Below are 25,943 nucleotides of genomic sequence, written 5' to 3'. Positions count from 1 at the left end.
GTGGCCTCAGGATGAGTGACCACCCTTCGTGCAGCGCTGCAGTGTCCTTTGTGGCTGGAGGCTGCCATGGTGGGCTCTTGGAAAATCTCAGGACCCTCACCGCCTCCAGTCCCCCATCCCCACCCTGCCAACCAGAAGAGGGTGCCCCCTGCCCTTGCTTCTCTCTACACTGCTCCTGGTTAAATTCCTGGGGAAGGAAAGAAAAACAAAAAACTAATCCTCCAGGGAGAAATCTTGAGTCAGATTTGTGCTTAGGCTTCTCACTGAGAACTTTGCTCATATTTTTCCTGGTGGACGTTGATGGAGGCAGAGCAGGCACCTCGCCTTTGGGCAGGGGGATTCAGGGAGCGCGGTGAGCAGGGCGTGGGGGTGCTCCACCTTTGCTGAGGTCCCTCTGCACAGCTTGTTGGCTTCCTCTCAGACCAGCAAGTTGGGGAGGCTCAGACCCCTGGAGGGGAGACAGATTGTGCCTCTCCTGATGCCCTGGACCCCTGCCTATTGCTGGGGTCTCTGGAGTCCTGACCTTGACTGCTGGTCTGTGTCCCCACACGCCCACCCCAGGCTGCCTCCTTCTGTGAAGGTGCTGGGTCAGGCCAGGCCCTCAGGTGCCTGCATGGCCCCATAGGCCGCTGCTGCCCCCCTGCGGCTGTGGAGAGGAGGCTGCCCGTCCTGGCCTGGCTGCCGGACTACTCCATGCAGTGGATGAAGAGGGACTTCATCCCTGGGCTCTCAGTCAGACTCATGGTCATTCCCCAGGAGCTGGCCTGTACTGAGGTGGCCTGACTCCTGCCCCAGGTGAGATGTCTGCCCCTGCTGCTGGCCACCTCCCCTCCCCAGGACCCAACCTCCCATGCCTCAGCACCCCACACAAGCAGAGTAGAAATGCACAGTTTCCACTCCAGACAAGCAGAACCCAGGGTTCCAGCCCCTTGGGAACCAAGAAGCCTTGGATTACAGTCTAGAGCATGTGACTGCCTTTGGGTGGATGCAGACCCCTGTAACTGCTCTTCTCACACCTGTCACACTCAGTTATCAAGGCAGTTCTCGATTGTGTGATGGGGCCAGGGGGTGACTCACTGTACCCTTAAGAACGCTTCCTCAGGGTCCGGCCCGATGGCAGAGTGGTTAAGCGTGCACTTCTGCTTCTCGGCGGCCCCGGGGTTCCGGTTCGGATGCCGGGGGCGGACATGGCACCACTTGGCAAAAGCCGTGCTGTGCTAGGCGTCCCACGTATAAAGTAAAGGAAGATGGGCACGGATGTTAGCTCAGGGTCATTCTTCCTCGGCAAAAAGAGGAGGATTGGCAGTAGTTAGCTCAGTGCTAATCTTCCTCAAAAAAAAAAAAAACACCTTGAGGGACAATGATAGGCACTGCAGAAACAAAGGAAAAAGGCTAGAATCTTGGAAATTAAACATAAGTTATAAATACAAACCAAAGGGAAGTTCCAGAACTAAAATTGCAATACATGAATAAATACCTCCCTAGATGGGCTCAGGAACAGGTGACACTTAGATTGAATTTCAGGTATTGGGGAGGATATTTAGTACAACTGGAGAAAAAAGTACCGACAAGGATTAGCAAAGACAGACAAGCAATGAATATGGTGTTATGTGCCAAATAAAGTTGAATAATGAAAATATTTTTAAAATATTTACGTACTGAAAGAAACAGGACCTTTTGTTCTGAATAATTCCCATCTTTGTTAATATTCTCTCGAGGATGTCACCAGGGGGCGCTGTCGGTCTGTTCCAGGTGAGCAAGGCCTGCAGCAAATTCAGGTTTAATGGACCCTACACCCAAGCTCAGAGGCCTGAGTTAGAGTTACAGCAGGTGCTTCCTCCCAAGGGACAAACTCAGAGCTCACAACACCCCAGCATTTCCTTCATCCTACACCACACTCAGTGGAGCCTTTTTATTATTATTATGGGAAATTTCAAATATACACTAAATAGGAGAAATTGAGTAATGAATCTACATACCCATCACCCATCTTCAACTCAATCAATGTTTTGCCAAATTTATTTCACATACTTCCCAACCCTGCACACATTGCTAGTTATTTCCTGAGGTATATTTTAATGATATAAATCTCACTTACTTTAGCTGAGTTTTCATAGATTAACAAATCACATATCACCATAATCCAATATTAGAACATTTCCATCAGCCCAACTAGTTTGACAGCACCAGTTTGCAGTCAATTCATGTCCCACATCCAGGTCCAGGCAACCACTAACTCATTTCTGTTCCTGTAAATTTGACTTTTAAGGATATTTAATATAAACTGAATCATCATTGTGTAGTTTTTTGTGTCTGGCATTTTGCAAACCATGTTTTTGAGATTCACCCATGTTGCAGCATTTATCAATATTTAGCTCCTCTCCTTTGAGGAGTAGTTTTTCACTGTATGAATGGACCACATCTTGTTATTTTTTTCATCAGTTGATGGGCATTTGGATTTTTTTTCCAGTTGTGGCTCAACTGAAAAGTAAACACCCCAGCGAGAATCTCCCAAATGCAGGAACTTGGGAAACTGTGCAAGATGCCTTGCTAAGTGAACAGAGCCATGGGAACAACTCTATCATAAAATACTGAGGGGGGTTATTTCTTAACAACGTATAGAGAAATTCCTGAAGGTACATTGAGAATTTATGGAATAGTGCCCAAGTAAATGTTTACAGAAGATATAGATATCTGTAGGGTAGAGGAGAGTTAAATGTTCATTTTACATCCTTCTAGACGATACAACTTTTTTTAATTAAAATATTATTTAAAAAATGTCCCCTGGCACCCCACTGGCCTGGCATGCCCTGCCTCCCACAGGACCCCATGGTGGCAAGGAGAGCAACTAGAAACACTGGTGTATTAGGTGTGGACTGCATATGCCACAAAACTAAGTATGCAAAATTATTACTTTCTTCAACTTGAATGAGCACCATTTAATTTTTATTTCAATCTTTTATCCATGCTTGAAATAGATTTTTAAAGATCTGGTCAGATTAATCTACAAATGCTCGATTCCACAGGCATTTCAAGTTTAAATGCCACATTCTGCAGTTGCCACCTCTCCCCTGCCCTCCATCCTAAGTTCCACAACTACAATGAGGGAAGTTGGTGCAGGCAGGGGGTCCTCCCACTGCTGGATGGGCCCCGCCATGGCGTGCCCACTGTTCACAGGCCCATGTAGCACTTGGCAGAATTAGCCTCACAGGAACCCCTCACAAGGTCAGGTCACAGCAGGGGTTGGCCCCTCTCAGTTGCTGAGGTCACTCTGAGGCCTCTGTGAGGCTGACACAAGCTTCCTCTCCTGGCCCCTCTTTCTGAATGTCCCCTCACTGGCGCTGTCATCTGGGGGGGCTGGGGAGTTTTTAAACATCTGCACAGCTGAATAGAAACTCTGTAGGTTCAGTGCAAGATCAAAACGTTGGATCCCTTGTACAAGAAACCAGGGGGGTGTTCAGTTAAAAAGAATGTAAAGCATATTCTTTTAAATTAATTATTACATATTAAATGTAATAAAAGTGATAATGATGCATGAATAAAAACATGAAGTTATACTTTACCAAACAATAACCTTCCAAAGTCATACTTTATGTTATACAATAAATAATATTATTCTCACGATTCCTTCCAGAGGAATTGATAAAATTCACACGATGAAATGCCTAGAAGGACATTAACACAAGGACATATGCAGTAGTAAATTTGCAGTGATTTGTACAGCTGAGACTAACTGAGCGTTAGATGAAGAAGGAATGATCTTGGTGGTGGTCACTAAGGTGACTGCCTTATAATCATTTATTAAGTTCTCTCATATTTTGGTGCTTCTATATATATTTATTTTACCTCATATAAAATACTTTTAAGTACTTGCAATATATAAATATCAATTTATGTAAAAACCCCCAACAGGACTCTCTCTTTGATCTGGTCAATGCCAGGATTCCACTCAATGGGAATTGTCCTCTTGGTGACTTTAGAAAACTGATGGGAAATCATCATTAGTCAAAGATCCCAAAGCAGGTGTGGAACACACCAGTGAAAAAAGCATGGGCTTCTCCAGGATAATTTACCATTTATTGGTTTTCAATTGCAAATTTCTTAATCCCAGGAAGAGAATTTGTGCTGAGGACAAGTCCCTACCACACTGTTTGTCAGCTGATGCTCTTATTTGTGAATGTCCTCTTGAATCAGGCATCAGTTGATAAAAGAGTCACAGTTGACAACTCACCCCCAACAACGAAACTGTGTGTATCTTCTATCATGTACATTGTCAGATATTCATACAAGAGTTCAATTGAAAGAGAAATAAACTAACAAACCACCATATCTCTTTCAGACAAAGATGGGCAGCCTTATCTTGGCATTACATGGGGTCTCCACTCTCTCATGAGAAACCTCCTCCAAAAGGCCCTCATGGGGAGTGAGGAGGACACAGATTAACTGTCAGTCATTGGTGGTGTTGCTCAGGAATTACTCAGGGACCCCTGCTTGATATGGATACAGAACTAGAGTGTATGGATGTGGTTGATTAACAAGCATAGAATAAGCTGCTGCTAGGTCATCCTCTTTGGCAGAAGAAGCATAGAAGAGAAGAGGAAAAGGAGAAGAATGAGACACAGAATCCTCAGCTTTGGAGCTAAAGACAGCTTAAACCAACGTGCAGTGTTCCACTTACAAATGGAATTAAATACACGCTATGATTAAACGAATTCCCATCACTCTTCTTTCCCATGTTTAAATCCAGCTAACTGCCACTGGCTTCTTGACTTCCTTCAAACCATCTCAGCCTCCATGGAGCCATGTATGCTGCATTTCCCCTCGGTTGTATGAGATTTTCCAATTGATGAAAAGCAACCTTACACTGGGAGACTGATCTAATTCCAGGAAAATTTTTCTTTTATTTATTCACTAAATATTTGCCATAAAGATAATCAATTTTAGAAATTTGGAAAATACGGATGTCCTACCATTTCAACTAAACATTATTACGCACGTGATATTTTCACTTCCAGTCTTGCTTCTCTAACTATATGTGTGTGTACATTGGTCAGCAGCCGGCCAGGTTCACACTAGCCAGCCAGGAGTGGGCAAGTTCATTACAGAGAGGAGGGCTGGGGTGAGCAGTGATGCTCTCTGACCGAGCTATACAAGAGAGTTACAATGAGTGACGGGCACCAGGGTAATAACCAAGTAGTACTGTTATTCTTATGTGACAATCTTCCCAGGGGTGATAGCTCACAGAATTTGAACACTTCTTAGCCATATTTTTATAATCTTATCAAATACCATTGAAATATCACCTATATTCTTATCTATTCTGGCCTAGATGCTGAGGAATGACCCCACACCATCAAAAGTTGGTGAGGTTGTTCTACACGGTGTCTGGATCTCTCAGAATCTGTGGCTGACCAGAAGCATGTGGGCTTTCTCCATGCTTTTTCTGCTAATTACTATGCCAACATTTGTGGTAATGTGCACCAATATATGATCTGTGTGATGTGACCACAGAGGCTACCTTATAATGAAGGACAGTGATTGAGACCTCTGTATGCCCAGGTGATTCAGGAACATGGATGGATGCTGGGACACCCTTGCACTGGGACTAATGATCCAATTGTGGAGTAATGAAGGCTATAAAGTAGTTCAGAGCCTCAACACTGGGGCCACAGCCCTGCATACACACTTAGACTCTTTCACACAGGAGCTCAAGAGCTTGGGTCACTCATCACTGCACCTCATTTTCTGAGGAGTGGGAACAGCAAACACACCCACAGATATGGCTGTGGTGAGTGATGAGCAAGTCAATGTATGTAAAGCATAGAGTGGCTATGGGGTTTTCTTTGAGGATGGTGGCACTTACAATTGTGCTGTGTAACTAGGACGTATCTATGGAGAACTGACATTCTCTGTCATATGCACTCCCGACACATTCACAACAACATCCCACAGACTCACACACAGGCACCCCTAAGGCCCCCTGCACACAAATCCACACCCCTGAAGGGAACACAGCTTTTCCAGGGACTGCAGAATGTTGCCAGAGTTCTTTACCTGGGAAAACAGTTCTTACATCACACTCCCCATCCTCATTCCCAGCAGGAAGCTGGAATCATGGAGGCTCTCCAGACTAAGGCCAGCAAGAAAGCCCCACCTTTCTGTTCATTTGGATTTTTTCCTCAGCATGTAAGTGTTCCAGAATGCAGACCATTTTCACGTGTCATTGAAGTCATCTACAATCACAGAAAAGAAAACACTGAGGGTCAGATCATACTGTGTAGGTTTTATCAGATCTTGTGTCTTCTTAGTGAGTATAGAATACCAGAGAGAAAGCAGTAGTCAAGCCATGGGCACCAGAAGCATACAGGACATATGGAAAAATACTACCTTTTCCTATGGGCTGTAATTCTCAAGTCCATTTTGGTCTACAATTACAAAATTCTTAATCCAAAGAGAAATTGCTACTAAGGATAAGTCCCCCTTCCACACAGTTTATAACTTGATTCTGCCATTTCTTTTCCTTCCTCCCCAAAGCCCCAGTTCATAGTTGTATATCATAGTTGCAAGTCATTCCAGTTCTTCTATGTGAACCGCCCTCAAAGCATGGCAACTGGCAGACAGGTGGTGTGGTTCCGTGACCAGGAAGTGAACCCAGGCTGCTGAAGAGGTGGGCAGGGAACGTTAACCACGAGGCAATAAGGGATGGTTCAGTGATGCAGCCATTTTTAAATGCCCCCTTGAATCCTGCATCTGTGTGTAAGAGTTTGTGTTAGTCAGTTCAGACTGCTGTAACAAAACACCATGGACAGGGTGGCTTAAATAACAGACATTTATTCTTCATAGTTCTGGAGAGGAGGATGGGAAAGAACAAGGTGCCTGTGCACTCGGTGTGTGGTGAGGGCCTCTTCATGGCCTGTACACCACCCCCTTGCATCTGTTTTCTCACATGGTAAGGAGAAGGGAAGGTCTATTCTCTTGCTCTTCTTATGAGGATACTAACTCACCATGAGGGCTCCACCTTCATAACCTCATCCAAGGTTCCCTCCAAAAGACTCACCTCTTAATACATTTACATGCGAGTTTAGGGCTTTGGCATATGGATTTTTGGGGGAATGTAAATATTCAGTTTATAACCTTCTACCCTTCTATTCTCCCAAGATATGTATTCTAGCATAATTAATGTATATTGTCATATTTTCAAATTTGAAACTAAGTTTTAAAAATTCAAGAAGACAATATTTCTATGAGACACAACCTTACTTTGGCACTTCATGGAGCCTGTTTGTCTGCCCCGCCAGTAGGAAGCTCCTCCAACTTGTTGTCTTGGGGTGCTAGGGGGACTCAGAGTAACAGTCCTTCAGCGGTGGTGTTGCTCATGAAATACTCTTGGAGCTTTGCTTTATTTAGAGAAGTGGCTGGAGTGTACGGATGTGATTCTTTAAAAAGCATAGACTGAACTGAGATTGGCCAGTCTTGCTTAGTGGAAGAAGGAGAGAGAAATGAAAACAGCAGAAAATAAATGAGAAAAAAAGTATTTAGCTTTGTAGAAAAAAAGCAGCCTAACACAATGTGAAATAGTCACAAATGATCCTAAACTACATGCAATGATTCAGTTACACATTTCCATTACTCCTCTCACCTATTGTGAAATCCTGCGGAGCTGGTGCTATCTTCTTGTCACCTCCCAAAACAATTTCACTCTCCAAAGGTACATATATTTACCACTGCAATTATCATCTTTTCTATATGATTTTTCATTTGATTACATGCAATATTTTCTTAGGTGACTGGATTCAATTCTAGGTAAAACATTCCATTGCAACTATTGGCTAATACTTTGTCCTAATCAATTATGGAAGATAGGTGAAGCACAGGGTGTTGTTAGGATAGTTAAATCAGCCTCCATGACAGTGTAATGGTGACATAAGACAGGATGTATTTGAATGTAGAATGTAGAAATGTACAGCAAAAGAATAAACCCTAATGTAAACTAAGGAATTGAGTTAACAGCAATGTGTAAATATTGGTTCATTAACTGTTCCATGCTCCACATTAACGCAAGATTTTAATGACAGTAGGAACTGGCAGGTGGGCGGAAGGATATGAAAACTTTATTATCTGCTAGATTTTTGTTCTTGTTATTAATATAGAACTGTTTTAAATAGTAAAGTCTACTAATTAAAGAATAATATGGCAGCAGTATTTCCATGAGAGATCTATTTTGGCTAATGCTAAGTGAGCAGCTGATATATAAATATTAGTTTGACACATGGTTTATTGTTAAATGTGAGCCAAATTTTGACAATAAATGCATCTTTACTCCTGTAGTTGAAACACTACTGATTGACTTGGTAAGTTAAACTTTTCCTATGTAAATGAAGACAGACATGGCTTGGCATTTTTATAGTATTGTCTTGAAAAAGGGACATGGAAAAATTATGATGATTATCCTTAAATTAACTTACACATTGAATTTCCACAGCACCTTCAATGGAGTCCTGTGTGTGGTGCACCCTGGCATGTGACAAGATGCCCACTGTTCTTACCCACTGCTGGAATTGGGCTGTATCTTTCCTTAAACAAAGCACAATTTTCTCTTTGTATCCATAAGGTTAGATCCTGGGATATGCAATCACACTAGAGAGAGCTTTTGACATACTGCTGGCAGAAGACCACAGGAAAGTCAATAATAAGTTATTCTCAGTTCAAACTTTTGATACCATTATTCACAGGCTGCCCAACAGAACTACTTGCATTAAAGTTGTGCTTCCAGAAAAGAACGCAGTTTAGTGTTCACTTAAAACACTTGGATTGTGTGGGAAAATACTTTGATTTAGATGAGACAACACAAGCAGCAGAGCACAGTGACAGAGAGCATGGGTGCAGGTGCCTGATGACCTGGGTTCAAATCCCACTTAGATGTCACATGACCCTGGGAAAGTTACATAACTGCTCTGTGTCTCAGTTCTCTGCGCTGTCATATGAAAACTTGAAGGGCCCATTTATTACTATTATATTATAGGACTATCATTATTACAAACAAGTAAAGCTTTAAGACCAAGTACTGATTCATCACAAATGCTCAATAAGACTTCAGTTATTAAATGTCTGAAGAATAAGCTACATGTTGCTGGTGGTTGACTACAGAGAGGGGATGGCTACAGAACAGGGGAGGATGGAAGCTTATTCTCCAACCTTTACATGGGAAGGATGCCCACAGTTCATGGAGAATGTCTGTTTTCATCTCCTGTGATCCCCATTGTAACCCTATGCGGGGTGCAGAACAGGGGACATAGCACACCTCTTGCAGTTGAAGGCAATTAAATTTAGAGAGGTTAAGTGACCTGTCCGGAGTCACAACACTGATGAATGAGCGATCTGAGGCAGGAATGTAGTTGGTTCCCTGGGTACAGAAATCGGAAAACCTGAGACCAGTAGATCACACCCCAGATGCCTGAATCAAGATCCTCCATCATTCTCTTCCTGAAAACAACTTAATGACAGGTTTCTTTGGGGAAAAAGTTGATGCCCTGGATGATGTATCCAAACCAAAAGAAAAGTTGGTGGGGGCTAAATCCATGATCTGGCCTCTTGCCTCCACATTTCAATCCCTTATCCAAATATGAAGCAATTTACCTGGATTAAAGCCCCTCAGAAGGAAAAGGGATGTTCAAACTTGTGTTCAACCTTCCCCAGCATGCTTACACTGTCACCTGCCTCCTGGTGAGCCTTCCTGATGGTTAGGGGACCACCCTGAGTGACCAGTATCTGTTTGGCTCTCTGCCTCAGAAGCCCAGACATTCCACCGCAACTGTCACATGACGGTTCTGACAAGAACTAGCTTTCAGTCAACTGACCAACCCTGGATGAGCAGTTAACGTAAACTAACTGGGAAAGTGGCTGTCTGAGCTGCTGCTTTGGTGGATTAATGAATTAAGTGTGTGACCCCAATATCCCGCTGACTATTAACCTGAGCTGCCCCTGTGCAGCCTGTGTAAAGGCCTGACTGAGAATCAGCTGTGGCTGCCCCAGCACTGAGGGTGCACCTTCCCTGCTTGCTCCTTCCTCAACAAATCTCTACAATGAACTCTCTACAATCTCCTCACCCTCCTCTAGACCCTGCAGTGGCAGAGGAAAGTCCCATCTCCTCTTGGGAACTCCTCCATAGCCACAGCCTATGACCCTCACTCCAGGACTGTCACAGAGGATCACCCAGACACTCCATCCCTCTGTCACTACAAGAATACTCCAGGGATTGTAGAAACATGGTGGAATTTTGTTACTTGGAAAATCAACTTATTTGACTAAAACTGCGAGCATCATTCCCAACAGGTGGCTGGGGCCAGGGCGGCACTCCAGACAAAAGCCAGCATGTAAGCGCCACAATTCTTATATTTTTTCATCAGACAGTGAATCTACAATATATACCATTTTCATCAGAGTGAGTCTACAATATATACCATTTTGTCTTTTTCTTGATGCCACCTGCAATTACAAAAAAGTAAACAGTCTTAGAAACAGATTACTCTGTGCACTGTTTGCACAGATCTTTTGCTCCCTTGGTGACTGAAAAATGAGATAGGAAAGTGTGGTCATGTCAAGGCCCACAAAAGCTAGAGGAGACAACACCTGTGGAAAAGGCAGGAGTTCGTCTTGGAGAATGTACCTGTCAGGGCCATTTTGGTTGACAGTTACAAAATTCTTAATCTGAAGAGGAAAAATCTCTACTGTAGAAAAGGCTAAGTAATGTACAGTTTTAATCTGATCCCACCAATTTTGCATCCATTCTTGAGTCAGGTGTCAATTGTAAGATCCTCCTCCTCAACCCCTTGACTAAACACTCTTAGGCAGTCAAAATTAGGGAGTGTGTAATGCATATGATTAGTTGTGTATATCAGAAATTGATTGAAAAAGAAAGGAACCAAGAAAATCACAATTCTACCTTAGGCAAAGAAAGTCTCTCTTAGCTTGGTAATGCATGGGACCTCCCATCTGCCCTGGGTTGATGAACATTCTCCACAAGATCTTTTTGGGGAGCAAGAAAGACACAGAATAACTAAGTTCAATGGTGGTGCTGCTCATCAATTACTCAGGGAACTTGACATAGACCAAGGACCAGTGTTTATGGATGTGGTTGGTTCACAGGCACGGATTGAGCCGCTGTTGTACCATCTATTTGTTGGAAGAAGAAAGGGCAAGGAGAGGTACAAGAAAGAAATGAGAATAGAGCCCTTGGTACTCTAGGTGATGACATACTAAAGCAACACAAAATAACCAATCTACAAACGTGTAAATACTAAAATACATGCTATGAATCCATGACAGAGTCCTGTCCCTTTCTGTCTTTTTTGAAGCCCAACGGAATTGTCTTCCAAGACTGTCTCCAAGGATCCACATACGTTTCCACTTCATTCATCACGTGCTGATTAGGAATTTGCCCTTGATTATTCACAAACTATTATTACGGAACTGGATTCAATATCAGACATAACATTTAATTTTATGTATTCACTAATCTTTTGTTATAAAAATAATCAATTATTGAAGACTAGAAAATACTGAAATACACACATTTTAAAACAACCACTATCAATCATACATTTTCCTCACAATCTTCCTTTTCTATGCCATGTGTTTGTTTTACTTTGTGGTTGTCTATGACCGGCCAACTAACAGTGGACAGAGCATGATTAGGAGCCGCCCCTGATGAGCACTAATGCTCTTTAAACCATCCATGCAAGAGAGTGGTGATTTGAATATCTATACTGGAGAAATTTGTATTCAAATCCTTTGCCTAATTTTGAATTGGGTTGTCTGTGTTTTTTGTTGTTGAGTTTTAAGGGTTCCATACATTTTCTGGATAATAATCCCTTATTAAGTATATGACTTGCAAATATTTTCTCACATTTTGTGGATTTCCTTTTAATCTGTTGATAGTGTCTTTGATGCACATTTTACAAAAACATCGTGAATCCAGTTTGCGAATATATTTTGTTGTCTGCGCATTTGGTGTCATCTCTAAGAAATCATTATAAAATGCAGTGTTGTGAAGTCCTTAGAAAAATGCCTGTTACAGAGTCGGTGCTAATGATTGTTCAATTAATAAATCCAGAAGTAAATTGGAAATTTAACCGTTTCTTCTAGTGGCAGAAGCTGGAAGGCTGTCAGGAAGGAAGGAGGAAACTCAGATTTTAATACACACACTTTTGTACATTTTGAGTTTTCTATGAGAGCATTATTCTTATTGCTATTACTGTACAAAACAAATCAACAAGGATAAAATTTTTAAATTTCCCCAAAATATTGGCATAAAAACACCACTTAATTTTGTTCATGGACACAAGATAGGAATTCAGACAAGACATAGTGGGGATGGCTTCTTTTTACTCTATGATGTTGGGGCCTCAGCAGAGAAGACCTCCTGGCTGGGCCTGACTGGAAAACTAAGGGTTGGAATCCAGGGGAGGTGACTTCACTCCCATGTGTGTAGTTGATGCTGAATTTGGCTAGAGGACCTACGTGAGACCTCCCCAAGTGACCTGGGCTTCCTTGCAGCAGGGCAGTCCTAGGGCATTCAGATGAGGGTTCCACAGGGGAGTGACCTGAGTGACCAGACAGAGTCTCATGGTCATTTCAAACAAAACTTTAAGCATGACACAATGTCATTTCCAAGATATTGGTCAGTGACAAGGAGCACTAGAGTCAGCTCTGGGTAGAGGGAGGTACCTAGACCCCAGGTTTCAATGGGAGGAATGTCAGGTGGTAACGCAGCCCTCTCCCTGTGGCATCAGTAGAGAGCTTATGGGTGCTGGATTTCCACTCTCCACCCAGCAGTGAAGGGGTGGGTGCTCCTCCACATACCCACAGAGGTAGACACAGAGCAGGCCAAGAGCAGAGTGGGGACCTTTATCACTACCATGTGGTAATGAGCTGGCCTGCCCTCCTGGAGTCAGTGTAGGCATATTTGCATCAATAAGGAGACACTCCTACCTCTCCCATCCAGGGAGTATCTGTGGAGGCTTGGTGGGAAGTCTGCACTCCTACCCCCTCCCAGCAGGGAAAAGATCTCCACCTGCAATGGTGAGTCTGAACATTTCCCCACACCTGGAAGGAATGAAGTGTTGCTCACCTCTTCTCCCCTGCTGGAGTGATGTAACAGAAAGCCAGCTAAGACAAAAAGTTTAAATACTACCCAAAGTCTCATAATACAATCCCCAAAATGTTCAGCTTTCAATTGAAAATAATTCTTCATACTAAGAATCAGGAAAACATCACACAGTGAAGAAAGACAAACAATAGATGCCAACACAGACATGACAAAAATGTTAGAATTACCTATCTGACAATGATTAAAAGCAACTATTAGCAAAATAAATTAACACATATGAATAAACTTGAAATAAATGGAATAATTGAAAGTCTCAGCAAGGAGATGCAAAATATGTGAAGCAAAACTGATATCAGTGAAAGGAGAAGTAGATCCACAAATACACCTTATGACTTCAATAAAGCCTTCTTAACATCTGATAAAAAACTCAACAGAAAGTCAGCAAGAATATAAGAGAACTCAATGTGATGAACTGATAAGATCCAAGCAACATTCACAGACACTAAATCCAACAACATAGAAGACACATTAATTTAAAATGCACAAAAATATATAGACCGATATCCCTCACAATTATAGACATAAAATTCCCTAATATATTATCAAATTATATTTTGCAATATATAAAATGAATTATATAGCATGTCCAACGGTGTATTAATGCAGGGATGCATGCCTAGCTCAATATGAAAAATCAATCAACGTAATTAACCATATGAAAAGATTAAAGAAGAAAAATCACATGATTATATCAATCAATATATAAAACAATTTGACAAAATTTAACACATGATTAAAAAAAATCTCAGTATGTTAGGCATAAAGAACAGCCTCACCCTGATAAAATTGATCCACAAAAACCTACAGCTATCAGTATCCCTAAGAAGGAAATATTTAACACTTTCCTGCTATCACTGAGAACAAGGCAAGGAGGCCCATCCTCACTACTCTTATTTAATATCATACTGGAAGTTCCAGTGAGTGCAATGAGACAAGGAAAGAAAAGGCATACATATAGAAAAAGAAGAAATGCAACCATGCCTTTTTTGCAAAGGACATGACTGTTTCCATAGAAATTTCCACGGAATCTACAAATGAAAATATCTATCAGTAATAAGTGGCTTCACCAAATTTGGAGGCCACAAAATTAGTATACAAAAATCATTTGTATTTCAGTATACTAGCAATGACAGCATTGGCAGAAATTTAAAGTATATAATCAGTTACTATTCTTCAAAGATGAAAAACTTAAGTGTAATTCTAAGAAATACACAAAAAATCTGTAGAAGTCTTGTACAGATCTTGGATTCTGAGAACTTTCAAATGCAGATGAAATTAATCAAAAAAAGTCGATCTAAATAAATGGAGAGATGCAGTACATTCGTGAGTCGCAAAATTTAGTATTGTAAAGAAGTCAATTTTCTTTTAAATTGATATATGTATTTAATATAATTCCCATCAAAATCTCAACAAGACATTTTGTAGATACAGAAAAAATTATGCCAAAATGTGTATGGAAAAGCTAAGGAGCACGCATAGCTAAAACACTTAAATAAGAGAATAAAGTGGGAGAAATAAGGCCACAAGCTTGTACAAGTCAAAGTTAGAGCGTTCAGAGCTGAATGGTTTTGGCAGAAGGATAGACGCAGATCAAGAGCACACGGTAGGCGTGGTTGGCGGCATTTTGGATGTCCATCACGCAGCCCTGCACAGCCCTCCTGCATTACTCACCGCGACCACAGGGGGCGCTAAAGGAACTGGCCCTGAGGTGAGAAGCGGATTCCCCCGCCAGCCGGAAGTCCGCGGTGGGCGTGTCATGGGGGCGTGGTGGGCGCTTGGAGGCGGGGCCGCAGCGGCCAGCCCCTCCCCCAGGGCCTTCAGAGCCGGCGGCGGCGGCGGCAGTTGGGCGTCAGCGGACTTGGCAGCGGGGACGTTGGCGGCAGCGGCCCCTCAGAGCCTGGACCCCGGTGAGGGCGCCGACCCCGGTCGTGTGTGGCAGGTGACAGTCACGGGCGCTGAGCAGGGACCAGACTCCGCTCGCGCTCCTCGTCCTGAACGCGCTGACTGACTGGAAGGTGTGGCCGCCCCGCGTGCCCCCTGAGGAGGATGTGCAGGTTTGTCCTCAGGGACCGAGGGCTCCAGGTCCGGCCGAGGGGGCACAGGGCGGGGCTCAGGGCGTCCGAGTGGCTCCTGAGCCCGGAGTCAGTGGGTTTGGCTCATTTAACTTGAGGCTTTGGGAAGCACGAGGGTAAAATTGGGCGAATTGTGCAGGATTTCAACTCTAAACAGCCTCGTCATTTAGGTCTTTTGGGTAATATTGAAATTTCAAAAACTGCAGAAAGTAGTTTGTCAACGGCTTTATCGTCGATTGATGTGATAGCGATCACGGAAAATCACTGTTTTGCTGTTGCATTTCCTGTCGGTGTCATTTGGGGCAGTTTTGAGAGAAAACTACAAACCATAGATGTGGTGGTTGAGAGGGTGGAACTGAAGGGCGGATGTCACTGACGTGAGAAGCTGGAGCAGGCGGATCAACGGTCAGAGAGCGGACCCGAGGGTCCCAGGGCCTGAGAGAGGGGGCTGGGCGTTCATGTTCAATGGGAACAGGGTTTGTATGAGATGGGGAATGTTCTGGAAAAGGGTAGTGGTCATGGCTGCACAGCATTGCGGATGGACTTAATGCCGCTGCGTGCAAACTTAAAGACGGTCGGAACGGTAAATTTTGGGTTATACATATTTTACCATAATGAAAACAGATGATTAGGAGTGGAGAGCCGTGCTTTTTGTGCCAGCTTGTCCTCAAAATGCTCCTTCCCGCTTTCCTGCGATCATTTGGGGCAGAGATCTTTCTAGATCCATTATGCCTCCCAGGAAGTTTATCGTGGAGATTTAAACAGTGTAATTTCTTTTAAGTCTTAATAAGTTTGCAAAGAAATTGGCTATCTGGGATGAAAAGCCATAGGGAGTTAGGATTGGGGGAGAAAGGATTCCATCTTTCTTTCTTTCATATGGTAGTTCAAGTATTAGTTTTTGAGGCATCTCCATCCTGTTTTCCAAAGTGGCTACAACAGTTAACATGCCACCAGCAGTATATGAGGTTCTCCTTTCTCCACATCCTAAAACACACTTGCTATTTCTTGTCTGTTTGAATAGCCATTCTGATTGGGTGTGAGGGGGTATCTCACTGTAGCTTTGATTTGCATTTCCCTAATCGTTAGTGATGAACATCTTTTCAAGTGCCTGTTGTTCATCTGTATATCTTCTTTGGAAAAATGTCTGTTCAGATCTTCTGCCCATTATTTAATTGGGTTTTACTGTTGATGTTGAGTTGTATGAATTCTTTATGTATTTTGGATACTAATCCAAATATTAATGCAAACATCTTCTCCTAAGTTAGTTTGTCTTTGCATTTTGTTGATGGTTTCCTTTGCTATGCAGAAGCTTTTTAGTTTGATGTAGTCCCATGTGTTTATTTTTCCTTTTGTTACTCTTGCCTAAGGGTGCATGATATTCAAAAAGATACTAAAGCTGACATTTAAGAGTATATTGCTTGTGTTTTCTTCTAGGACTTTTATGATTTCAGATCTTACATTCAAGTCTTTAATCCATTTTGAGTTAATTTTTGTGTATGTTGTAAGATAATGGTCTACTTTCATTCTTTTCCATGTGACTGTCCAATTTTCACAGCACCATTTTTTGAAGACTTTCCTTTCTCTCTTGTATGTTCTTGGTTCCTTTGTCGAAAATTAGCTGCCCATGGATGCGTGGTTTATTTCTGGGCTCTCAATTCTGTTCCATTGATCTGAGTGTCTGTTTTTCTGCCACTACCAAGCTGTTTTGATTACTGTAGCTTTGTAGTCTATTTTGAATTCAGGAAGTGTGATACCTCCAGCTTTGTTCTTTTCTCTCAGGATTCCTTTGGCTATTCAGAGTTTTGTGTTGTTCCGTATAAATTTTAGGATTCATCATTGTATTTCCATGAAAAATGTTGTTGAGATTCTCATTCACAGTGCATTGATTCTGCAGATTGCTTTATGTAATAAAGACATTTGAACTATGTTTATTCTTCCAGTACATGTACGTGGAATAGCTTTCCATTTCTTTATGTTTTCTTCAATTTCTTTCAATAGTGTCATATTTTTCAGTGTATGGGTCTTTGACCTCCTTGGTTAAATTTATTCGTAGGTATTTTATTCACTTTTTTGAGACTGTAAATGGATTTTTATTTTTGATTTCTCTCTCTGCTAGTTCCTTGTTAGTGTATAGAAATATAACTGATTTTCATATGTTGATTTTGTACCCTGAAACTTTACTGTATTCATTAATTATTTCTAGTAGTTTTTGGTTAATTCTTTAGGGTTTTCTACATAGAAAATCATGCCATCCAAAAATAGTGACAGTTTAACTTCTTCCTTTCCAATTCAGATCCTTTTTATTTCTTTTTATTGCCTAAATTCTCTGGCTAGGACTTCTAATACTATGTGGAATATAATGGTGAGAGTGTACATCCTTGTCTCATTCCTGTCTTTAGAGGAATAGCTTTCACTTTTTCACCATTGAGTGTGATGTTGGCTGAGGGTTTGTGGTATATGGCCTTTTTTACATTCAGGTACTTTCCTTCTATTCCTACTTTATTGAGAGTCATTATCATAATTGGATATTGGATCTTGACAAGTGCTTTCTCTGCATCTATTGAGATGTTCATGAGTTTTTTATTCTTCATTTTGTTAGTGTGGTGTCTCACATTGATTGTTTTGTGGATGATGTTGAACCATCCCTGCATCCCTGGAATAAATCCCAGTTCATCATGGTGTACGATTCTTTTAATGTATTGTTGTATTTGATTTGCTAATATTTTGTTAGGGATTTTTGCGTCTGTGTTCATCAGCAATATCAGTCTGTAACTTTCCTTTTTCGCATTGTCCTTATCTGGCTTTAGTTTTAGGGTAATGTTGGCCTCATAAACTGAGTTAGGGAGTGTCCCATCCTCTTCAACTTTTTGGAAGAATTTCATAAGGATAAATATTAAGTCTTTGAAAGTTTGGTAGAATTCACCAGAGAAGCCATTTGGTCCTGGACTTTAGTTTTCTGGGAGGTGTGTCTTACTGTTTTAGCTTTCTTACTAGTGACTGATCTATTCAGGCTCTTTATTTCTTCGTGATTCAGCTGCAGGAGGTTATATGATTCTAAGAATTTATCTTATTCTTCTGGGTTATTCAATATATTGGCATATGGCTTTTCTTAGTATTTTCAAATAATCTTTTCTATTTCTGTAGTATCTGTTGTAATTTCTCTTCTTTCATTTCTCATTTTATTTGAACATTCTTTTTTTATTTGTGAGTCTTGCTAAGGGTTTGTCAATTTTGTTTTTCTTTTTGAAGAAGCAGCTCTTATTTTCGTGGATCCTTTCTTTTCTTTTTTTAGTCTATATTTCATTTATGTCTGATCTGATTTTTATTATTCCCTTCCTTCTGCTGACTTTGGGCTTATTTGTCTTTTTTCTCCTACTTCTTTTAGGTAGAGTTAGATTATTTATTTGAGATTTTTCCTGTTTTTTCTCCATACTGCTTTTACTGCATCCTGTAAGTTTTCGTATGTTGTGTTTTCAATTTCATTTGTCTCCGGGTGTTTTTTTGATTTCTCCTTTGATTTCTTCATTGATCCAATAGTTGTTCAGTAGCATGTAGTTTAGTCTCCATGTATTTGTGAGTTTTCTAGTTTTCTTCTCCTAGTTGATTTCTAATTTCACAGCACTGTGGTCAGAAAAGATGCTTGATATGATTTCAGTCTTCTTAAATTTATTGATGCTTATTTTTTTTTCCAACATATGGTCTATCTTTGAGAATGCTCCATGTGCACTTGAGAAGAATGTTTAGAATATCTATGCTGGTACTTTACAGTAGAATATTATATATAGAGAGAGGGAAAGTCCATCTGGTCTAGTGTTTGCTTTAATGCCAATGTTTCCTTGTTGACTTTCTGTCTGGATGATCTACCGATTATTGTAAGTAGGGTGTTAAAGTTCCCTACTATTATTCTGTTGCTGTCAATTTCTCTCTTTACTTCTGCTAATAGTTCCTTTATATCGTTTGGTGCTCCTATGTTTGATGCATACATATGAATATGTCATGTCTTCTGGGTGGAATGTCCCTTTTATCATTATCGAATGCTCACCTTTGTCTCTTGCTATCTTTTTTGGCTTGAAGTCTATTTCGTCTAATATAAGTGTGGTGACACCTACTGTCTTTCAGTTGCTATTTGCTTGGAGTATTATCTTCCATCCATTCATTCTGAGCCTTTGTGTGTCTTTAGACCTGACTTAGCTCTCTTGGAGGCAGCATATTATTGGGTCTTGTCTTTTAATCTATCCAGCCACTCTGTGTCTTTTGATTGATGAATTCAATCTATTTCCATTTAGAGTGATTATTGATATGCGAGGGTTTAATACTGCTATTTTATCTATTGTTATCTGGTTGTTCTATGTTTCCTTGTTTCTTTTTCCTTGTAATTCTGTCTGCAGTTTCAGTCTGCTGGGTTTTTGTGATGTTTTTCTCATTTTCCTTTTTATTTATGATTTATGACTCTGCTCTGATTTTCCAGTTTTGTGGTTAACATAAGGTTTGTATAAAAGATCTCCTAGATGAGAGGTCCTTTTTCTCCTGATAGCACTTTATCTCCATTAGCCTATGAAGATACTATCCTTTTCTTCATCCTGTTCTATGTTTTTATTGTCACAAATTATCCTTTATGTGTGGTGAGTTTGTTATATTAAAGTGGTTATAGTTATTTTTGATGTGTTTTTTTCCCATTTAGCCTTTATGGTATAACTGTTTACTTAGTATGATATAGAGTTGCAATTTTCTGATTCTGTCTGTGTCTTTATCACCAAGCTGAAATCTTGTCAACCTTTTCCTTTTAGTTTCAGGTACGATGCTCCTTTGAACTTTTCTTGTAAGGGAGGTCTACTGGTGATAAACTCTCTCAGATTTGTTTGTGAAAGCCTTTGTTTCTCCTTTATATCTGAAGGAGAACTTTGCTGGATAGAGTATTTTTGGCTTATAGTGTTTGTCTTTCAATATTTTGAATATATCATTCCGCTCTCTCCTAGCCTGTAGAGTTTCTGCTGAAGAATTTGTTGATAGCTTCATGGGGGTTCCCTTTGTAAATTATTTTCATCTCTCTGGCCACCCTCAATATTCTTTCCCATCATTGACTTTTGACAGTTTTAATGTTACATGCCTTGGAGAGGTCTTTTTGCATTGAGATAATTAGGAGTTCTATTTCTTTCATGTACTGGTATATCCAGTTCTTTCCTCAGGATTGGGAAATTCTCAGCTATTGTTTCTTTGACTAAGCTCTCTGCTCCTTTCTCATTCTCTTCTCCTTCTGGGATACCTGTTATACTTATGTTGCTTTTCCTAATTGACTCATATATTCCTCATAGAATTTCTTTATTTTTTAAAAAATGTTAGTTCTCTCTCCTCTTCTACTTGAGTCATTTCTACATCTCTATCTTTGAGTTTGCTACTTCTCTCTTTGATATGGGCTGCTGTATTTCCAGTGCTTTCTACTTTATTTTTCATCTCATTTATCGTGTTCTTCTCCTGAATTTCTGTTTGTTTGTTTCTTGAAAGTTTGAGTCTCTTTGATGATGTACTCCTTCTCTTCATTAATTTTATTTCTGAGCTCATTGAATTGTCTGAGTTTTCTTGTAGCTCATTGAGTGTCTTCATGACAGCTATTTGAGTTCCCTGTCAGTCAGATGGCAGTCATCCATGACTTCCAGTTTGATTTCTAGAGACTTCTCATTTCCTTTTTGTTCTGCCTTGTTACTGTAGTTCTTCATGGTGCTTGATGAGTTGATCCTCTGCCAGTGCATTTGTGGCAGTAAACACCTTTCTTATTTGGGTAAGACTTTGGGTACTTTGATTCTAGGCTGCTTCTGCATGTTTTTGAGAGCCTGCACATTTCACCATCCACTGCCACTGCAGAGACATTGTCAGTACCGTCCCTGTGCTGCTTGTGATTCCAAGGTTGTTGGTGCCTTGATGTTTATGATGTTCCTGCATTCTCAGGTGTCACCATCAGGGTGACAGCCTGCAAACTCTTCCTCTGCATTTGGAGTCTCCTGAGTGTCATATTTTCCCACTGGCTCTCCATGGGCTTGGGTGAGGCTGCCCTGTGCTTCACTTGTGCTGCTGCTCCCAGGTTTTATGGCAGCATTGCTGCCAGGAGCAGTAGGTTCACAGGTGTCACTGTCACTGCTGGGTGACCAGGGTCTTGTAGACATTCCCTGCTGCTGGTAGAGTGTGTGTCAGGAGTGCCACCACTGGGGGCTGGGTCGTGGGTTCTGCTGTGGCTCCTGAAGCCTCAGGTCTCAGGTGCCATTTGCCACTGCTGGAGAAAGGGCAAGGGCTAAGACATGAGTACCGTTGCTGCTCCTGCAGCATTTGGATGAGTTTGACTATTTTAGAAATCTCGTATAACTGGAACCGTGCTGTATTACAGTATTTGTCCTTCTGTGTCTGGCTTATTTCACTTAGCATAATTCCCCTTGAGGTTCATTCATGTTGTAGTATATGGCAGGATTTCCTTTTTGTTTTTTTGGTTCCTCACTGAATTATATTCCATTGCATGTATATATTATTTTTTCCTTACTGTTTCATTTGTCAGAGGACATTTACATTGTTTCTACCTCATGAATATTGTGCGTAATGCTGCAATGAACACAGGAGTGAAATTTTCTCTTTGTGATCCTGATTTCAATTTTTTAGATAAGTACCCAGAAGTGGGAGAGCGGCATCATATAGTAGTTGTACTTTTGGTTTTTGAGGAAACCCTGTACTATTTTCCACAGTGGCTGCATCACTTTACATCAAACATTTACCCATTTTTCAATCAGGTTATTTGACTTTTTCTGTGATGTCATAGGTGTTCTTTTATGTATTTTTTATAATAACCTCATATCAGATATATAGCTTACAAATATTCTTTTCCCATTCTATAAGTTGTCTTTTCACTTGCTGTTTCCTTTGTTGTGTATATTTTCAGATAATTGTGACCTCCCTTTTCTAATTTTTGTTTTTGTGTCCTGTGATTTGATGTCATGCCCAAGAAATCATTGCCAACACCAATGTCATTATCCTTTTATTCTGTTTTCTTCTAACACTTTTACAGTCTCCACTATTATGTTTAATTCTAATCCACTTGGAAATCATTTCTGTGTTTGGTGTTAGATCAGACTCCTCAGTTTTATTCTTTTGAATATGCATATTCAGTTTTCTGCAAACCTTTTTTGGAGAGCTATCGTTTCTCCATTGTGTATTCTTGGCAACCTTGTTGAAGATCAGTTGACCATCTATGTGTGACTTTATTTCTGGGCTCTCTATTCTGTTTCATTTGTATAGATGTCTGTCTTTCTTCCAGTGTAATACTTCATTGACTATTGTAGCTTTGCAATATGTCTTGAAATCAGGAATTATGAGACCTCCAGCTTTGTTCTTTCTCAACATTGTTTTTTTCTGTTTGAGGTATTTCGTGGTTCCATGTAAAGTTTAGGGTCAAATATTTTTCTTTCTGTATCAGATAGCATTTGGATTTTGAAAGTAATTGCACTGAGTCTATATAACACCTTAGGTAGTATAGATGTTGTACCAATACTAATTTTTCCAATGGACATTGGATATCTTTCTGTTGATTTGTGTCTTTTTCAATTTATTTCATCAATGTTCTTTAGTTGTCACTGTGCAGATGTTTCAGTTCCTTGGTTAAATTTATTTCTAAGCGTTTTATTCATTTTGATGTCATTGTAAATGGGATTGTTTTCCAGATTTCTTCTGCAGGTAGTGTGTTGTTAGTGTGTGGAAGCACAACTGACTTTTGTATTTTGTTTTTGTATTCTGAAAATGTTCTAAATTTGTTTGTTTATTCTAACAGGTTTTGTGGAGTCTTTAGAGTTGTCTATGTATAATATCCGATCATCTGCAGAGACAGTTTTAACTGTTCCTTTCTGATTTGGATGTCTTTTATTTCTTCTTCTTGCCTAATTGCTTTAGCCAGGACTTCCAGTGGTATAGTCAGTAGAAGTGGTGAGAGTGGGCATCCTTGTGTTCTTTCTGATCTTAGAGGAAAAACTTTCAGCTTTTCATCATCTGGTACAATGTTAGCTGTGATTCTGCCATATATGACCTTTATTATCTTGAGGTAGGGCCCTTCTATTTTGAGTTGGTTGAATTTTTTGGTCTTGTTTTTATCATGAAAGAGTGTTGAAACTTGTTGAATGCTTCTTATACATCAATTGAGAGGATCATGTGTTTTTTGTCCTTCATACTGTTAATGTACTATATTACACTGATTGATTTTCATATGTTAAACCATCCTTGCATTCTAGCAAATATCTTACTTGTTCATAATGTATAAATTTTTTAAGGTACAGTTGAATTTGGTTTGCTGGTATGTTTTTTTGGGGGGAGGTTGGACTTTTGTGTAAATATTTATTAAGGATATTTTTGTGTTGTTTTGTTTATTGGTTTGTGTTTTCTTTATCTATATCTTATTTCATTGAAGATGGTATTTAAGGTGCTGGCTTTGGCCATTTTGGTGAGTTACTCGGTTTTCCTGTGTTTATTTCATGTGTACATGTTATTGTACTTTGATTTTTCTCCTGTTATCCTGTCTCATGTCAACTTAATTCTTAGACTAACCAGAAGGACGTAGAGGGTAGAGGAATTGTCATCCTCCCCTACAGTGGGAACCCTGCCTGTCACTCTTCCCCAGGAAATACAGCACCTGATTCTTGGCTCCAGCTCCTCTGTGTGTTGAATTCAGTTATTTTGGGCTGGGTGTGTTCTCACTGTTTATATTCTCTGGAGGAGAGTGTTCAAGATTGGAATTAGGAAATTGTACATTTTTCTAAATGGATACACAATTTAACACAACCAATTTGAATGAAGTTTCAAAAATATAAACTGAGGAATAAAAGAAAATTATAAGACGCATTTATAACTCTGCATAATGTATTGGAGAAGGGGACATGAAAAGTAGTGTCAAATATTCTGAGAAGAGTTAGACAGCCCATTTGTTGTCCCCACATTCACAGAATCCTTGTGAACATACTTCTAGAGCAGCAGTGCTTGTTTCCCATCTTGGAGGACTCTTGGTATAAAGCTAAGAACTGTTCACCTGCCATCAAATCTGACCTCAGCACTGACAGAGTGACAAAATGGAGGACAAGGTGTCCATCAGCGCAGAACCACTGAGATGGGTCATCATAGGATTTTCAGAGTGAACGTATGCCCCACACTGTGGCGCCCACCTGGTGTTCTCTATATAAGTGTGTTTTTATATCTTGTAGTGCATCATTGAAGAGTAAATAGTTTGTTTGAAAAATTGAATAGAGTGTCACAATAATTGTTCTCTGTTTCTGGAAACGAGCTATATGTAGGAAATAGACCTGCACCTCAACTATAGTGGAGAGTGAAAATTTCAGAGTGAGAGGCCTAAAAGCTGACGTGATGGAAATAAATACAGTACATTTTTTTTTATTTGAAATACCAACCCACCCATTTCTACCATTTCTGAGATGTCACCTGACATTTCTAGGACAAAGAACATAAAATTTGTTCCTATTTAAATGAAAAGTAGCAAATGGTATACATTTTCAGTATTAATATGAATAATTGCTGGGGCTGGCCCAGTGGCACAGCATTTAAGTTCGTGCACTCCGCTTCAGTGTCCCAGGGTTTGCTGTTTCGGATCCCAGGCACGGACCTACGCATCACTTGTCAAGCCGTGCTATGGCAGGCCTTCTACATATAAAGTAGAGGAAGATGGGCACGGATGTTAGCTCAGGGCCAATCTTCCTCTGCAAAAAGAGGAGGATTGGCGGCAGATGTTAGCTCAGGGATAATCTTCCTCAAAAAGAAAAAGATGAATAATTTCTGAGGCTCTAATATATAGCATGGTGACTATAGTTAATAATACATTGTTGAACACTTTAAACTTGTTAAGAGAGTAGATCTTAAGTATTCTCACCAAATACAAAAAGGTGATGGATGTGTTAATTAACTTATTGTGGTAATCATTTGAAAATGTGTGTGTATATATGTATTAAATCACATTTCACACCTTAAATATAATACAATATTTACTTGTTAATTATACCTCCACACATTTGGAAATAGAATCATTGGAAATTCCATTTGAAAAGCCATATTTATCTGAGTTATCAAATTATGTAAATTCTTCTCTAGTCATCTCTATATATTACCTACTTTTTCTCTCTATGCAACGGAGACTGTGTATTTAGTGAACTTCCTGTCTCTATGAATTCACTGAGAAATTTGTGTTCATTGTCACTGTGAAAGGCTAAATTATTCACTGAGAAATTAGTAAAGAAATATCACAATATTTTCACTAGTACAGTTCTGTTAGAGTGAACAGGTTGGGTAAAAAATTACATAATTATTTTGTAAATGGAGTATTTTAGTTACAAAAAAGAGTAAGATTAAAGCTGTGTTCTAGTTAATAAATTGATGCTCAATCACACACGTTTATTATTTTTTCACGAAAACTATACATAGAAAGAGAAGTGATGATACACAAAATACACAGAACAGGTAAAAATTTTAGGAAAAAAGTGAGAGAGTAGCCAAGTTTAAAGCAAAGTTGGTCTCTTTCATGGTATGAAATTCTTCAGTACGAATGCCCATCATGGCTGATTCATGACACATTTCTACCTATATTTGTGTGTGTGTGTGTGTGTGTGTGTGTGTGTGTTTGGAAGGGAGAGAGAAAGAAATAAAAGGAAAAGAGTAGGCAAAATACACCTTTCTGA

The 25,943-nt window shown here is 40.2% G+C and overlaps 1 protein-coding gene and 1 long non-coding RNA gene across 5 annotated transcripts in view; one reads left to right on the top strand and one right to left on the bottom strand.

Annotated features, from left to right (window-relative positions):
• Positions 1-4,878: 4,878 nt before the first annotated feature.
• Positions 4,879-9,813, bottom strand: LOC138924618 (uncharacterized). 4 transcript variants are annotated; one of them, XR_011439611.1, is made up of 4 exons: positions 9,637-9,813; positions 8,466-8,574; positions 7,256-7,476; positions 4,879-6,233 (listed from the first exon to the last, which is right to left on the bottom strand). It is a non-coding gene; the product is annotated as an uncharacterized lncRNA (long non-coding RNA). The 4 variants fall into 4 exon arrangements; XR_011439610.1 differs by having other exon boundaries at positions 7,261-7,472; XR_011439612.1 differs by having other exon boundaries at positions 7,256-7,472; positions 9,637-9,795.
• A 5,165-nt stretch (positions 9,814-14,978) lies between these two features.
• The window catches only part of LOC138924615 (rho GTPase-activating protein 20-like), an 85,358-nt gene continuing 74,393 nt past the window's right edge, over positions 14,979-25,943 (top strand). The window contains exon 1 of the mRNA XM_070269697.1: positions 14,979-15,222. The gene's annotated coding sequence lies outside the window, so the exon portion shown is untranslated. The remainder of the gene's footprint in view (positions 15,223-25,943) is intronic.

The sequence above is a fragment of the Equus caballus genome, chromosome 6 (genome assembly GCF_041296265.1).
Source record: "Equus caballus isolate H_3958 breed thoroughbred chromosome 6, TB-T2T, whole genome shotgun sequence".
Taxonomy (NCBI): Eukaryota; Metazoa; Chordata; class Mammalia; order Perissodactyla; family Equidae; genus Equus; species Equus caballus.
The sequence above is the reverse complement of the archived record's forward strand: the minus strand, read 5'-3'. Positions and strand labels throughout refer to the sequence as shown.